Consider the following 16676-nt stretch of genomic DNA (forward strand, 5'->3'; position numbering starts at 1 on the left):
GTGTAGGGAGAAGAGAACTCATGCTTGATGCCCTCCTCCTCAAGGAAGCTTTCAATTTGAGAATTCTTGAACTCCGTCCCGTTGTCGCTTCTAATTTTCTTGATCCTTAAGCCAAACTCATTTTGAGCCCGTCTCAAGAATCCCTTTAAGGTCTCTTGGGTATGAGATTTTTCCTGTAAAAAGAACACCCAAGTGAAGCGAGAATAATCATCCACAATAACTAGACAGTACTTACTTCCGCCGATGCTTATGTAAGCAATCGGGCCGAATAAATCCATGTGTAGGAGCTCCACTGGCCTGTCACTTGTCATAATGTTCTTGTGCGGATGATGAGTGCCAACTTGCTTTCCTGCTTGGCATGCGCTACAAATCCTGTCTTTCTCAAAATGAACATTTGTTAGTCCCAAAATGTGCTCTCCCTTTAGAAGCTTATGAAGATTCTTCATCCCAACGTGGGCTAGTCGGCGATGCCAGAGCCAACCCATGTTAGTCTTAGCAATTAAGCATGTGTCGAGTTCAGCTCTATCAAAATCTACCAAGTATAGCTGACCCTCTAACACACCCTTAAATGCTATTGAATCATCACTTCTTCTAAAGACAGTGACACCTACATCAGTAAAGAGACAGTTGTAGCCCATTTGACATAATTGAGATACAGAAAGCAAATTGTAATCTAAAGAATCTACAAGAAAAACATTGGAAATAGTATGGTCAGGTGATATAGCAATTTTACCCAATCCTTTGACCAAACCTTGATTTCCATCCCCGAATGTGATAGCTCGTTGGGGATCTTGGTTTTTCTCATATGAGGAGAACATCTTCTTCTCCTCTGTCATGTGGTTTGTGCACCCACTGTCGAGTATCCAACTTGAGCCATCGGATGCATAAACCTACAAAACAATTTTAGTTCTTGACTTTAGGTACCCAAACGGTTTTGGGTCCTTTGGCATTAGAAACAAGAACTTTGGGTACCCAAACACAAGTCTTGGAGCCCTTGTGTTTGCCCCCAACAAACTTGGAAACTACCTTGCCGGATTTGTTAGTCAAAACATAAGATGCATCAAAAGTCTTAAATGAAATGCTATGATCATTTGATGCATTAGGAGTTTTCTTCTTAGGCAACTTGGCACGGGTTGGTTGCCTAGAGCTAGATGTCTCACCCTTATACATAAAAGCATGATTAGGGCCAGAGTGAGACTTCCTAGAATGAGTTCTCCTAATTTTGCTCTCGGGATAACCGACAGGGTACAAAATGTAACCCTCGTTATCCTGAGGCATGGGAGCTTTGCCCTTAACAAAGTTAGACAAGTTCTTAGGGGGAGCATTAAGTTTGACATTGTCTCCCCTTTGGAAGCCAATGCCATCCTTAATGCCAGGGCGTCTCCCATTATAGAGCATACTTCTAGCAAATTTAAGCTTTACATTCTCTAAGTTATGCTCGGCAATTTTAGCATCTAATAATGCTATATGATCATTTTGTTGTTTAATTAAAGCCATGTGATCATGAATAGCATTGATATCAACATCTCTACATCTAGTACAAATTAGAAGTGTGCTCAACGGTAGATGTAGAGGGTTTGCAAGATTTTAGTTCTACAACCTTAGCATGCAACATATCATTCTTAGTTCTAAGGTCAGAAATAGTAGTATTGCAAACATCAAAATCTTTAGCCTTAGCAATCAAATTTTCATTTTCTACTCTAAGGCTATCAAGAGAATCATTCAATTCCTTAATCTTAGCAAGCAAATCATCATTATCATTTCTAAGATTTGGAATTGAGACATCACATACATGAGAATCAACCTTAGCAATTAATCTAGCATTTTCATTTCTAAGGTTGTCAATAGTGTCATGGCATGTGCTTAGCTCACTAGATAATTTGTTACATTTTTCTACCTCTAGAGCATAAGCATTTTTAACCTTAACATGCTTTTTGTTTTCCTTAATAAGGAAGTCCTCTTGAGAGTCCAAGAGATCATCCTTCTCATGAATAGCACTAATCAATTCATTTAATTTTTCCTTTTGTTGCATGTTAAGATCGGCAAAAAGGGTACGCAAATTATTCTCCTCATCACTAGCATTATCATCACTAGAGGATTCATATTTAGTGGAGGATTTAGATTTAACCTTCTTCCTTTTGTCGTCCTTTGCCATGAGGCACTTGTGGCCGACGTTTGGGAAGAGGAGTCCCTTGGTGACGGCGATGTTGGCGGCGTCCTCGTCGGAAGAGGACTCGGTGGAGCTCTCGTCGGAGTCCCACTCCCGGCAAACATGGGCATCACCGCCCTTCTTCTTGTAGTACTTCTTCTTTTCTCTCCTCTTTCCCTTCTTGTCATCGCCCCTGTCACTGTCACTAGATATAGGACATTTTGCAATAAAATGACCGGGCTTACCACATTTGTAGCACACTTTCTTGGAGCGGGGTTTGTAGTCCTTCCCCCTCCGTTGCTTGAGGATTTGGCGAAAGCTTTTGATGATTAAAGCCATTTCCTCATTGTCGAGCTTGGAGGCGTCAATTGGTTGTCTACTCGGTGTAGACTCCTCCTTCTTCTCCTCCGTCGCCTTAAATGCCACAGGTTGTGCTTCGGACGTGGAGGGTTCGTCAAGCTCGTTGATCTTCTTTGATCCCTTGATCATACATTCAAAGCTCACAAAATTCCCGATTACTTCCTCGGGAGTCATTAGTGTGTATCTAGGATTACCACGAATTAATTGAACTTGAGTGGGGTTAAGGAAAATAAGAGATCTTAGAATAACCTTAACCACCTCGTGGTCATCCCACTTCTTACTCCCGAGGTTGCGCACTTGGTTCACCAAGGTTTTGAGCCGGTTGTACATGTCTTGTGGCTCCTCCCCTTGGCGAAGACGAAAGCGACCGAGCTCCCCCTCGATCGTTTCCCGCTTGGTGATCTTGGTGATTCATCACCCTCGTGCGCGGTCTTGAGAAGGTCCCAAATTTCCTTTGCATTCTTCAACCCTTGCACCTTGTTGTATTCCTCCTTGCTTAGAGAGGCGAGGAGTATGGTTGTAGCTTGGGAGTTGAAGTGCTCGATTTGGGCCACTTCGTCCGTATCATAATCCTCATCCCCTATGGATGGTACCTGTGCTCCAAACTCAACAACATTCCATATACTTTTGTGGAGTGAGGTTAGATGAAATTTCATTAAATCACTCCACCTAGCATAATCTTCGCCATCAAAAGTTGGCGGTTTGCCTAATGGAACGGAAAGTAATGGAGTATGTCTAGATGTACGAGAATAGTGTAAGGGGATCTTACTAAACTTTTTGCGCTCTTGGCGCTTAGAAGTTACGGACGGCGCATCGGAGTCGGAGGTCGATGTTGATGAAGTGTCGGTCTCGTAGTAGACCACCTTCCTCATCCTCTTGTGCTTGTCGCCTTTCCGATGCGACTTGTGGGAAGAAGATTTTTCCTTCTTCTCTTTGTGGTGTGAGGAAGAAGATCTTTTCTCCTTCCGTTTGGAGGAGTCCTTCTTCTTCTCCTTCCTCTTGGTGCGGGACTCTTCCGATGAAGTGCTCCCTTGGCTCGTAGTGGGCTTGTCGCCGGTCTCCATCTCCCTCTTGGCGTGATCTCCCGTCATCACTTCGAGCGGTTAGGCTCTAATGAAGCACCGGGCTCTGATACCAATTGATAGTCGCCTAGAGGGGGGGGGCGAATAGGGCGAAACTGAAATTTACAAAGTTAATCACAACTACAAGCCGGGTTAGCGTTAGAAATATGATCGAGTCCGCGAGAGAGGGTGGAAAACAAATTGCAAGCAAATAAGAAGTGTGACACGCGGATTTGTTTTACCGAGGTTCGGTTCTCGCAAACCTACTCCCCGTTGAGGAGGCCACAAAGGCCGGGTCTCTTTCAACCCTTTCCCTCTCTCAAACGGTCCCTCGGACCGAGTGAGCTTTCTCTTCTCAATCACTTGGAACACAAAGTTCCCACAAGGACCACCACAAGATTGGTGTCTCTTGCCTCAATTACAAGTGAGTTTGATCGCAATGAAAGATTGAAAGAAAGCACGATTGCAAAAAGCCAAGCGTCAAGAGCGACAAATAACACACGGATTACTTTCTCTCTCAAGTCACTAATCACTAATGATCTCTTTTCTCAATTGTGAAACTTGGAGAGATGGAGGCTTTGAGTGTGTCTTGGAATGAATTGCTAGCTCTTGTATAGAATGTTCAAGGTTGGAATGCTTGGGTGTTGTGAATGGAGGTGGTTGGGGTTGTATTTATAGCCACCAACCACTTCCTAGTCGTTGCTCCATTCTGCTGAGCGCGGACGGTCCGCCCCCCTGGTCCGGACGGTCCGCCCCTGTAGATCAACGGCTGAAAACGCAACGGTCAGCAGTAACGGCTATATCAACGGCTATATCGCATTTAATGCGTCGTCAGATGTCAGATGAAGCCAGTCGCGGACGGTCCGCCCGCCTGGCCCGGACGGTCCGCGAGGCCGCTATAATTCATTTCTCCGAACCCGTCACCTTCGGGTTTTTCGGTTTCTCACCTACCGGACGGTCCGCGCCTTAGACCGGACGGTCCGCGCGAGGGCTCGGACGGTCCTTGCTTTTCCTCCGGACGGTCCGTAGTGGAGACTCGTATTTTTGCATTGGTTCTGTCCGAAGGGTATCCTGGTGTCACGGACGGTCCGCCGTAGGGGCCCGGACGGTCCGCGCTTGGCCTGTTTTTCAAAAAAGCTTCTCCTGTCCGGAATAATCTACGGTATTCCGGACAGTCGATTTAGTATAGTTGTAGATGAACCTTTGACACCTGTAGAACATATAATCTAGAGCAAACTAGTTAGTCCAATTGTTTGTGTTGGGCGATTCAACCACCAAAATTAATTAGGGACTATGTGAAAGCCTAATTCCCTTTCACAAACCCCCATCCAAACTGAACCATGCCATAAACAACAAATTTTGTTATCCACCTGGTATCAAATGAAACTGAAGGGTGTGTCATGAAAAAGAACAAAATTCATTAACATTCAATTCATAAACTGAGATTTGATTATACTAATACTTACCATGCATCATAAAGGACCAAATTCAACGAGGTTATCAATTTCTATGTGTCATAACCATGGTGATTTAGTTGTTCTATTTGGTACACACATTTTACACTTTTTGGATATATGATGCAACCGGTGAGTGCCATGACCATCTCATTAATCTTGAGAAGCTTAGTTGAGCTCTGATAAAATCTCAAATGCGTGAGGGCAATCTATATGTGTTTTTTCTCTGCTCCATGAAGATTTCCATCAGTACCTATGTAAGCAAGGGTGAGAACACAATGCCTTCCCTAGCACATTTATTGCAGAGTATTTGTTGCCACATCCCGTCGGACGAGATTGATTTGTATAGCCATTACTAAGTAAGGCAATATTTAGTGTTCAATCTAAGATACCAAGACCTCCTTGGTCTGTATGTTGACACAGAATGGTCCACTTAGCAAGCTTATATTTCTTTTTTGTTTTCGTCCCCTGCTAGAAAAATCTCGAGGGGAAGTAATCCAGCTTCTTGAGTACTTCTTTGGGCATGGAGAATAAAGACATCATATACATCGGAAGGCTACTAAGAACCGAATTAATCAATGTCAAGCGACCTCCGATTATGGTAACACAGTTTCTTGGTATTTGAACATGAAAGGGAAATGTGCCCTTGGGCCATTTCTAAAGTATTTTGGTGATTGAGTGCCAACATAAGTGCTTAAATGTGAATCTATGCCCATGGATTGACAAAGTGCAAATCAAGAGTAAAGGTATGTTTCTAAGCCTTAGTACATTGTTTTGAAGACTAATGTATTGTGTCTAAGTGCTAGAAACATGAAAAATCGGATTGGATATGACTTGGCTTGTATAGCCGAAGTCTGCTCTGTCTGGGTGCACCGGACTGTCCGGTGCGCCAGACAGACTCGGGGGAACTTGCTGCTCTCGGGAGTTTGACGGCGACGTACGGCTATAATTCACCGGACTGTCCGGTGTGCACCGGACTGTCCGGTGAGCAAACGGTCGGCCGGGCCAACGGTCGGCCGCGGTATCAGCGCAAGACACGTGGCCGAGCCAACGGTCGGAAGGGGGCACCGGACTGTCCGGTGTACACCGGACATGTCCGGTGCGCCAACGGCTCTCTGGCAAGCAACGGTCGACCGCGCCATTTTTGGAAGGAAATCGGGCACCGGACAGTGTCCGGTGTGCACCGGACTGTCCGGTGCGCCAGTCGACAGAAGGCAAGATCTGCCTTCCTAGTTTGCTCTCAACGGCTCCTAGCTGCCTTGGGGCTATAAAAGGGACCCCTAGGCGCATGGAGGAGAACACTAAGCAACCTAAGAGCATTCTTGATCATCCACACTCAGTCTTTGCGCATTCGTTTGTCATACTCAGTGATTCGAGCTCTGTTCTAGTGAGAACTTTGAGATAGTCATTTGAGCTCGATTCTTGGCCGTGTGTGTGCGTATTTTGCTGTGGATTTGTGTGTGTTGCTTCTCTCCCTTACTCCGTACTTCTTTGTGAACTTCAATTGTAAGGGCAAGAGACTCCAAGTTGTGGAGATTCCTTGCAAACGGGAAAAGATTAAAGTAAAGAAGAACACCGTGGTATTCAAGTTGATCATTGGATCACTTGAGAGGAGTTGAGTGCAACTCTCGTCCGTTGGGACGCCACAACGTGGAGTAGGCAAGTTTTGTACTTGGCCGAACCACGGGATAACCACTGTGCCATCTCTGTGATTGATTTCTTGTGGTTATTGTGTTTTGACTCCTCTCTAGCCACTTGGCAATTATTGTGCTAACGATTAATCAAGTTTTTGTGGCTTAAGTTTTCAAGTTTCACAGGATCACCTATTCACCCCCCCCCCTTTAGGTGCTCTCAATTGGTATCAGAGCCGTTCTCTTCAAGAAGGGACTAATCGCCCGAAGAGATGGATCCTAAGGGGAAGGGAATCGTGATCAACGACAAGGAGAAGGAGTCCTTCGTCAACGAGCCGAAGGATGACAAGCCTACTGACTCGGGCTCGGGCCACAAGCGCAAAGATGGGAAGAAGAAGAAGACAAGGCGCATCAAGGAGATCGTCTACTACGACGATAGCGATGAGTCTACTTCCTCCCAAAAGGACGACGACAACGACTACAGGAAGACGGTCAATTCGAACTTTTCATTTGATTATTCTCGTATTCCACATAGTTCGAATTCACATTTGCTTTCCATTCCTCTTGGTAAACCTCCACACTTCGATGGGGAGGACTACGGATTTTGGAGTCACAAAATGCGTAGTCACTTATTCTCTCTCCATCCAAGCATATGGGAGATTGTAGAGAATGGAATGAAATTTGATAGCTCGGATAGCCCTATGCTTATAAATGAACAAATCCATAGAAATGCACAAGCTACTACTGTTCTATTAGCATCTTTGTGCAGGGAAGAGTACAATAAGGTGAGCGGCTTGGACAATGCCAAGCAGATATGGGACACCCTCAAGATCTCTCACGAGGGGAACGACATCACCATGCTCACTAAAATGGAGTTGGTGGAGGGCGAGCTTGGACGATTTGCAATGATAAGGGGAGAGGAGCCAACCCAAACTTACAACCGGCTCAAGACCCTTATCAACAAAATAAGGAGCTACGGAAGCACGCGATGGACGAACCACGACGTCGTCCGCCTAATGCTAAGGTCCTTTACTGTTCTTGATCCTCATCTCGTAAACAATATTCATGAGAATCCCAGGTACACGACGATGACGCCTGAGGAGGTACTCGGAAAATTCGTAAGCGGGCGGATGATGATCAAGGAAGCGAGATACGTCGACGACGCTCTAAACGGTCCAATCAATGAGCCTCAACCTCTTGCTCTCAAGGCAACAAGAAGCAAGGAGATGCTACCTAGCAAGGTGGCACAAATTGAGGCGGCCGGACTTAATGATGAAGAGATGGCTCTCATCATCAAGAGATTTAAGACGGCGCTAAAAGGCCGCAAGGGGCAGCCAAGCAAGACCAAGACAAAGGGGAAGCGCTCATGCTTCAAATGTGGTAAGCTTGGTCATTTTATTGCTAACTGTCCCGACAATGATAGTGATCAGGATCAAGGGAACAAGAGGGAGAAGAAGAAGAACTATAAGAAGGCAAAGGGTGAGGTGCATCTAGGCAAGGAGTGGGACTCGGATTGCTCCTCTTCCGACTCCGACAATGAAGGACTCGCCGCCACCGCCTTCAACAAGTCATCCCTCTTCCCCAACGAGCGTCACACATGCCTTATGGCAAGGGAGAAGAAGGTGAGTACTCAAGACTCCACTTATGCTTCTTCTAGTGATGATGAGTCCAGTGATGATGATGACATAGACTATTCTTGCTTATTCAAGGGCTTAGATAGATCTAAGATAGATAAGATAAATGAACTCATTGATGCCTTGAATGATAAGAATAGGCTATTAGAAAAGCAAGAGGACCTTTTATATGAAGAACATGATAAGTTTGTAGAAGCACAAAAATCACTTGCTTTAGAGATTAAGAGAAATGAAATGCTTTCTTGTGAGTTGTCTACATGTCATGATTCAATTTCTAGTTTAAAAAGCATAAATGATGATTTAAATGCTAAGCTAGAAAAATCTAGTAAATTAACATCTTGTGTAGAACATGTTGTGATTTGCACTAGGTGTAAAGATTTTGACATTGATGCGTGTAGTGAACACTTAGTCTCAATTTCCAAACTTAATGATGAATTGGTTAGTCTTAATACCCAACTTAAGACTAGCAAAAGTGAATTTGATAAGTTAAAATTTGCAAGGGATGCCTACACAATTGGAAGACATCCCTCAATTAAGGATGGTCTTGGCTTCAAGAGGGAAGCCAAGAACTTGACAAGCCATAAGGCTCCCATCTCCGCCAAGGAGAAAGGGAAGGCCCCTATGGCTAGTAGTGTGCAAAAGAACCATGCCTTTATGTACCATGATAGGAGACAATCTAGAAATGCTTATAGGAGTTGTAATGCATATGATGCTTTTGATTCTCATGACATGTTTGCGTCTAGTTCCTCTTATGTGCATGATAGAAATGTTGGTAGGAGAAATGTTGTTCATAATATGCCTAGGAGAAATGTCGTTAATGTTCCTAGGAAAGTTAATGAACCTTCTACAATATATCATGCTTTAAATGCTTCCTTTGCAATTTGTAGAAAGGATAGAAAGGTGATTGCTAGGAAATTAGGGGCAAAATGCAAGGGAGATAAAACTTGCATTTGGGTCCCTAAGACAATTGTGACTAACCTTGTAGGACCCAACAAGAGTTGGGTACCTAAGTCCCAAGCCTAAATTTGCCTTGCAGGTTTATGCATCCGGGGGTTCAAGCTGGATTATCGACAGCGGATGCACAAACCATATGACGGGGGAGAAGAAGATGTTCACCTCCTACGTCAAGAATAAGGATTCCCAAGATTCAATTATATTCGGTGATGGGAATCAAGGCAAGGTAAAAGGGTTAGGTAAAATTGCAATTTCTAATGAGCACTCTATCTCTAATGTATTTTTAGTAGAGTCTCTTGGATATAATTTACTATCGGTTAGTCAATTATGCAATATGGGATATAACTGTCTATTTACAAATGTAGATGTGTCTGTCTTTAGAAGAAGTGATGGTTCACTAGCTTTTAAGGGTGTATTAGACGGCAAACTTTATTTAGTTGATTTTGCAAAAGAAGAGGCCGGTCTAGATGCATGCTTAATAGCTAAGACTAGCATGGGCTGGCTGTGGCATCGCCGCTTAGCACATGTGGGGATGAAGAACCTTCACAAGCTTCTAAAAGGAGAACACGTGATAGGATTAACTAATGTGCAATTCGAAAAAGATAGACCTTGTGCAGCTTGTCAGGCAGGTAAACAAGTGGGAGGAGCACATCACAGCAAGAATGTGATGACCACATCAAGACCCTTGGAGCTGCTACATATGGATCTCTTCGGACCCATCGCCTATCTAAGCATAGGAGGAAGTAAGTATGGTCTAGTTATTGTTGATGACTTTTCCCGCTTCACTTGGGTGTTCTTTTTGCAGGATAAGTCTGAAACCTAAGGGACCCTCAAGCGCTTCCTAAGGAGAGCACAAAATGAGTTTGAGCTCAAAGTGAAGAAGATAAGAAGCGACAACGGGTCCGAGTTCAAGAACCTTCAAGTGGAAAAGTTCCTTGAGGAGGAAGGGATCAAGCACGAGTTCTCCGCTCCCTACACACCACAACAAAATGGTGTGGTAGAGAGGAAGAACAGGACGCTCATTGATATGGCGAGGACGATGCTAGGAGAATTCAAGACCCCCGAGTGCTTTTGGTCGGAAGCCGTGAACACGGCTTGCCACGCCATCAACAGGGTCTACCTTCATCGCCTTCTCAGAAAGACTTCATATGAACTACTAACCGGTAACAAACCCAATGTATCTTACTTTCGTGTATTTGGGAGCAAGTGCTACATTCTAGTGAAGAAGGGTAGAAATTCTAAGTTTGCTCCCAAAGCTGTAGAAGGGTTTTTGTTAGGTTATGACTTAAATACAAAGGCGTATAGAGTCTTCAACAAATCATCGGGTTTGGTTGAAGTCTCTAGCGACGTTGTATTTGATGAGACTAATGGCTCTCCAAGAGAGCAAGTTGTTGATCTTGATGATGTAGACGAAGAAGATGTTCCGACGGCTGCTATACGAACCATGGCGATTGGTGATGTGCGACCACAGGAACAAGATGAGCAAGATCAACCTTCTTCCTCAACTATGGTGCATCCCCCAACTCAAGACGATGAACAGGTTCATCAACAGGAGGCGTGTGATCAAGGGGGAGCACAAGATGATCATGTGATGGGGGAAGAAGCGCAACCGGCACCTCCAACCCAAGTTCGAGCGATGATTCAAAGGGATCATCCCGTCGACCAAATTCTGGGTGATATTAGCAAGGGAGTAACTACTCGGTCTCGATTAGTTAATTTTTGTGAACATTACTCCTTTGTCTCTTCTATTGAGCCTTTCAGGGTAGAAGAGGCCTTGCTAGATCCGGACTGGGTGTTGGCCATGCAAGAGGAGCTCAACAACTTCAAGAGGAATGAAGTTTGGACGCTGGTGCCTCGTCCTAAGCAAAATGTTGTGGGAACCAAGTGGGTGTTCCGCAACAAACAAGACGAGCACGGAGTGGTGACAAGGAACAAGGCTCGACTTGTGGCAAAAGGTTATGCCCAAGTCGCAGGTTTGGACTTTGAGGAGACTTTTGCTCCCGTGGCTAGGCTAGAATCCATTCGTATCTTGCTAGCATATGCCGCTCACCATTCTTTCAGGTTGTTCCAAATGGATGTGAAGAGCGCTTTCCTCAACGGGCCAATAAAGGAGGAGGTGTACGTGGAGCAACCCCCTGGCTTCGAGGATGAACGGTACCCCGACCACGTGTGTAAGCTCTCTAAGGCGCTCTATGGACTTAAGCAAGCCCCAAGAGCATGGTATGAATGCCTTAGAGATTTCTTAATTACTAATGCCTTCAAGGTTGGGAAAGCCGATCCAACTCTTTTCACTAAGACATGTGATGGTGATTTGTTTGTATGCCAAATTTATGTCGATGACATAATATTTGGTTCTACTAATAAAAAGTCTTGTGAAGAGTTTAGCAGGGTGATGACACAGAAATTCGAGATGTCAATGATGGGCGAGTTGAACTACTTCCTTGGGTTCCAAGTGAAGCAACTCAAGGACGGCACCTTCATCTCTCAAACGAAGTACACGCAAGACCTGCTGAAGCGGTTTGGGATGAAGGACGCCAAGCCCGCAAAGACTCCGATGGGGACCGACGGACACACTGACCTCAACAAAGGAGGTAAGTCCGTTGATCAAAAGGCATACCGGTCAATGATAGGGTCGTTACTTTACTTATGTGCTAGTAGACCGGATATTATGCTTAGCGTATGCATGTGTGCTAGATTTCAATCCGATCCTAAGGAGTGTCACTTAGTGGCAGTGAAGCGAATCCTTAGATATTTAGTTGCTACGCCTTGCTTCGGGCTCTGGTATCCAAAGGGGTCTACCTTTGACTTGATTGGATATTCAGACTCCGACTATGCTGGATGTAAGGTCGATAGGAAGAGTACATCGGGGACGTGCCAATTCTTAGGAAGGTCCCTGGTGTCATGGAACTCTAAGAAACAAACTTCCGTTGCCCTATCCACAGCTGAGGCAGAGTATGTTGCCGCAGGACAGTGTTGCGCGCAACTACTTTGGATGAGGCAAACCCTCAGGGACTTTGGCTACAATCTGAGCAAAGTCCCACTCCTATGTGATAATGAGAGTGCTATCCGCATGGCGGAAAATCCGGTTGAGCACAGCCGCACAAAGCACATAGACATCCGGCATCACTTTTTGAGAGACCACCAGCAAAAGGGAGATATCGAAGTGTTTCATGTTAGCACCGAGAACCAGCTAGCCGATATCTTTACCAAGCCTCTAGACGAGAAGACCTTTTGCAGGTTGCGTAGTGAGCTAAATGTCCTAGATTCGCGGAACTTGGATTGATTTATAGCATACATGTGTATATGCCTTTGATCATGTTCCTTATGCATTTTGTTGCTTAGTTATGGTGCTCAAGTTGTACAAACACTCCCTGGACCTCACAAGTCCGTTGCAAAGTGATGCACATATTTAGGGGGAGATGTGTTACAACTTGACCCTTTGAGACTAACCTTGTGTTTGAGTTTGATGATTTAGTCTCAAAGAAGGGTTGAAAGGAAAAAGTGGACTTGGACCATGAAAGACTTCCACTGCACTCCGATGAGAGGGTAATTTATTCCAAGTTCATCTCATATACTCTTATTGCCTTTGTATTCTTATTGAAGATTTTGGTGAGGCAATGGGGTTAAAGGGCCAAGATTGATCCCGTTTTGGTGCTTGATGCCAAAGGGGGAGAAAATAAAGGCCAAAGCAATAGATGGATCAGCTACCACTTGAGAAACTTTGAAAATAGTAGAATAGAGTTTTTTGGTTTGGTAGAATAGAGTTTTTTGGTTTGTCAAGTTTGTCAAAACTCTTGCATTGTCTCTTTTGTCAAAAGTTGGCCTCTTGTGGGGAGAAGTGTTGATTATGGGAAAAGGTGAGTTTTTGAAATCTTTGATCAATCTCTTTTGGAATGACTCTCCTTATGCTTCAACATGTGTGTTTGCCTTAGAGATAGAGATTTGAGTTTGATTTGCAAAAACAAACCAAGTGGTGGCAAAGGATGATCCATATATGCCAAAATTGAACCAAAACAATTTTGAGTTCTTGTTTGAAATGATTTTGTATTTGTTCTACTTGCTTTATGTTGTGTTGGCATAAATCACCAAAAAGGGGGAGATTGAAAGGGAAATGTGCCCTTGGGCCATTTCTAAAGTATTTTGGTGATTGAGTGCCAACACAAGTGCTTAAATGTGAATCTATGCCCATGGATTGACAAAGTGCAAATCAAGAGTAAAGGTATGTTTCTAAGCCTTAGTACATTGTTTTGAAGACTAATGTATTGTGTCTAAGTGCTAGAAACAGGAAAAATCGGATTGGATATGACTTGGCTTGTACAGCCGAAGTCTGCTCTGTCTGGGTGCACCGGACAGTGTCCGGTGCGCCAGACAGACTCGGGGGAACTTGCTGCTCTCGGGAGTTTGACGGCGACGTACGGCTATAATTCACCGGACTGTCCGGTGTGCACCGGACTGTCCGGTGAGCCAACGGTCGGCCGGGCCAACGGTCGGCCGCGGTATCAGCGCGAGACACGTGGCCGAGCCAACGGTCGGAAGGGGGCACCGGACTGTCCGGTGTACACCGGACATGTCCGGTGCGCCAACGGCTCTCTGGCAAGCAACGGTCGACCGCGCCATTTTTGGAAGGAAATCGGGCACCGGACAGTGTCCGGTGTGCACCGGACTGTCCGGTGCGCCAGTCGACAGAAGGCAAGATCTGCCTTCCTAGTTTGCTCTCAACGGCTCCTAGCTGCCTTGGGGCTATAAAAGGGACCCCTAGGCGCATGGAGGAGAACACTAAGCAACCTAAGAGCATTCTTGATCATCCACACTCAGTCTTTGCGCATTCGTTTGTCATTCTCAGTGATTCGAGCTCTGTTCTAGTGAGAACTTTGAGATAGTCATTTGAGCTCGATTCTTGGCCGTGTGTGTGCGTATTTTGCTGTGGATTTGTGTGTGTTGCTTCTCTCCCTTACTCCGTACTTCTTTGTGAACTTCAATTGTAAGGGCAAGAGACTCCAAGTTGTGGAGATTCCTTGCAAACGGGAAAAGATTAAAGTAAAGAAGAACACCGTGGTATTCAAGTTGATTATTGGATCACTTGAGAGGAGTTGAGTGCAACTCTCGTCCATTGGGACGTCACAACGTGGAGTAGGCAAGTTTTGTACTTGGCCGAACCACGGGATAACCACTGTGCCATCTCTGTGATTGATTTCTTGTGGTTATTGTGTTTTGACTCCTCTCTAGCCACTTGGCAATTATTGTGCTAACGATTAATAAAGTTTTTGTGGCTTAAGTTTTCAAGTTTCATAGGATCACCTATTCACCCCCCCCCCTTTAGGTGCTCTCAGAACATGGTGCTTGAATTTGGTCCTTTATGATGCTACCAATTTTGCAATGCCTTTAGCTACACAGTTTCTTGGTATTCGAACATGGTGCTTCTACACAACAGTAACACATGGAAAGCAAATCATCGAGCTAGCTAGAAAAAAAGAGGAAATAAAGGCCACAGAATGAATTGACTGATTTGGGGCTATGCATTGGCTACTACGGGGAGCCCCAAGCAGACCTCCAGTGCATGGGAGCATGGGGGTCTCTAGTGGGGGGCTCCAACGGCGATGGGGAGCCGCAGGGGGCTTGGGCGCTTCTAGGGCTGATTGATAGTGGTCATCTCTAGTAGGGGAGGGAGGAGGGCAGGGGAGGACAAGAGATGAGTGAAGAGAGAGAGGAACGTACCTGAGAGACAAACGGGATCCTAGAGATGCAGCATATTGGATGAATATTTTATCTTTGGAGTGGTTCAGTTCTATCTGGAATCGAACCAAACATTCCATATGGTGCAACGGAATGACTCGATTCTACCTAACTGTAGAACCAAACACTACCTTAAGTTGCAGTTTAATCCAAAAACTTAATATGATGGAGAGATGGACAATTCACTTATATTTTAAATTATATGATCCAATCAATTCAACCTAAAAACTTAAGTCGATGGAAATATAAATAATTTACTTATATTCTAGCATAGGGCTGAAAACGAGTCGGGCTCGGCGCAACAGTGAGCTTGGCTCGGCCTTTTAGCGAGCTCAGCAATAAGGCTCGGCTCGTTATAGTGTCCAGTCCACAGCTACCTGCGGGCTGTAGCCTGCTGGTAAGAGCGCCAGCTTGGCTGCTTCTCACCCATAATGCACGCACAACACATACAACTCATAATTCCAAAAAAAAATCCAAGACGCACAACAGCTTGTTAACCTTGCTGCACAAAAGTTATAGAATATGACTAAAAAGCATCCACCGGAATATGCAGCAGCAAAAAAAACATTCTATAATCTCTACTACTTATTAAGGCTGCAATAGTAGTCGCCCATTCCGATTCCCTCCTCCCCCATTCCCTGTTCTGCCCATTCCGATTCCCTTCTCCCCGCGCACAGCCCATTCCCATTCCTATTCCCCCGTACAGCCGGCGCCTAGCTAAAATTAAAAAAATACACATGGCCCCAAGGGGATTTGAACTCATGACCTCTCAAGCAAATGCTAGTAGTAACTACCACTACACTACATGTGTGTTTATGTTTAAATCTATAATAGAAAACACATCTACTACATCTCTCACCAAGCTCGCCTCCTATCCTTGCACAATACGTAGTATTAGATAAGTATCACCGAGATTCTTGAACTATATTTTTGGATGGAGTGAGTAGTATTTAAAGAAGAGCCGTACATGCAATTTCTTTTGTTTGAATAATATTTTCAACTTAAATTCCTTTTTTGCATGTGTGACATTTATTCTTCGTAATATTTTTTCCATGGATCTGACTTGTGAGTCATTTTTATAAACCAACGCCAAACATGAATCCATGTTTCTTACTTGAAAACCTCAAACAAACATCATTAGTAGGAGGCACTCGCGTTGGGGTCGCTCATCGACGACAAGAAGAAACTTGATGACTGCCAGTTCGACCTCTAGAAACAGCCTTACGTGGCCGCATGTGCCGCTATGTACGACAAGCTCTAGCGCCGCCGCCGCTTGGACATGGTGCAGAGCGGCTGCTCCGCGCTGTCCATCGTCAAGCAGGGGGACCTCATGGTCGTCGCCAACATCGGTGACTCTCGGATTGTTCTGGGCACTACATTCAACGACGACGCCATCACGTCGTCTAGCTCATCGTCTACCTGAAGCCCAACCTGCCACGTAAGTCGCTACTGACTGGCCATAAATTTTTGTGCGCTGAGACGATGGCCGTTGCTGACGTTGTATGAGTGTTCTTGAACACGATGTATGTAGAGGAGTAGCGCATCTGGTGGTGCAACGGTCAGGGGTACTACCTTGCTGATGAGCCCGGGGTGCACTTCGTTTTACAGCCCAGCCAAGAGTCATCAGTACTCGGTATGTCGCGCGCGTTCGATGACTACTATATCGAGGACTGTGGCGTCATCTTGGCGCCAGAGGTGAC

This window comes from Zea mays, chromosome 5 (assembly GCF_902167145.1).
Source record: "Zea mays cultivar B73 chromosome 5, Zm-B73-REFERENCE-NAM-5.0, whole genome shotgun sequence".
In the NCBI taxonomy this organism is placed as follows: Eukaryota; Viridiplantae; Streptophyta; class Magnoliopsida; order Poales; family Poaceae; genus Zea; species Zea mays.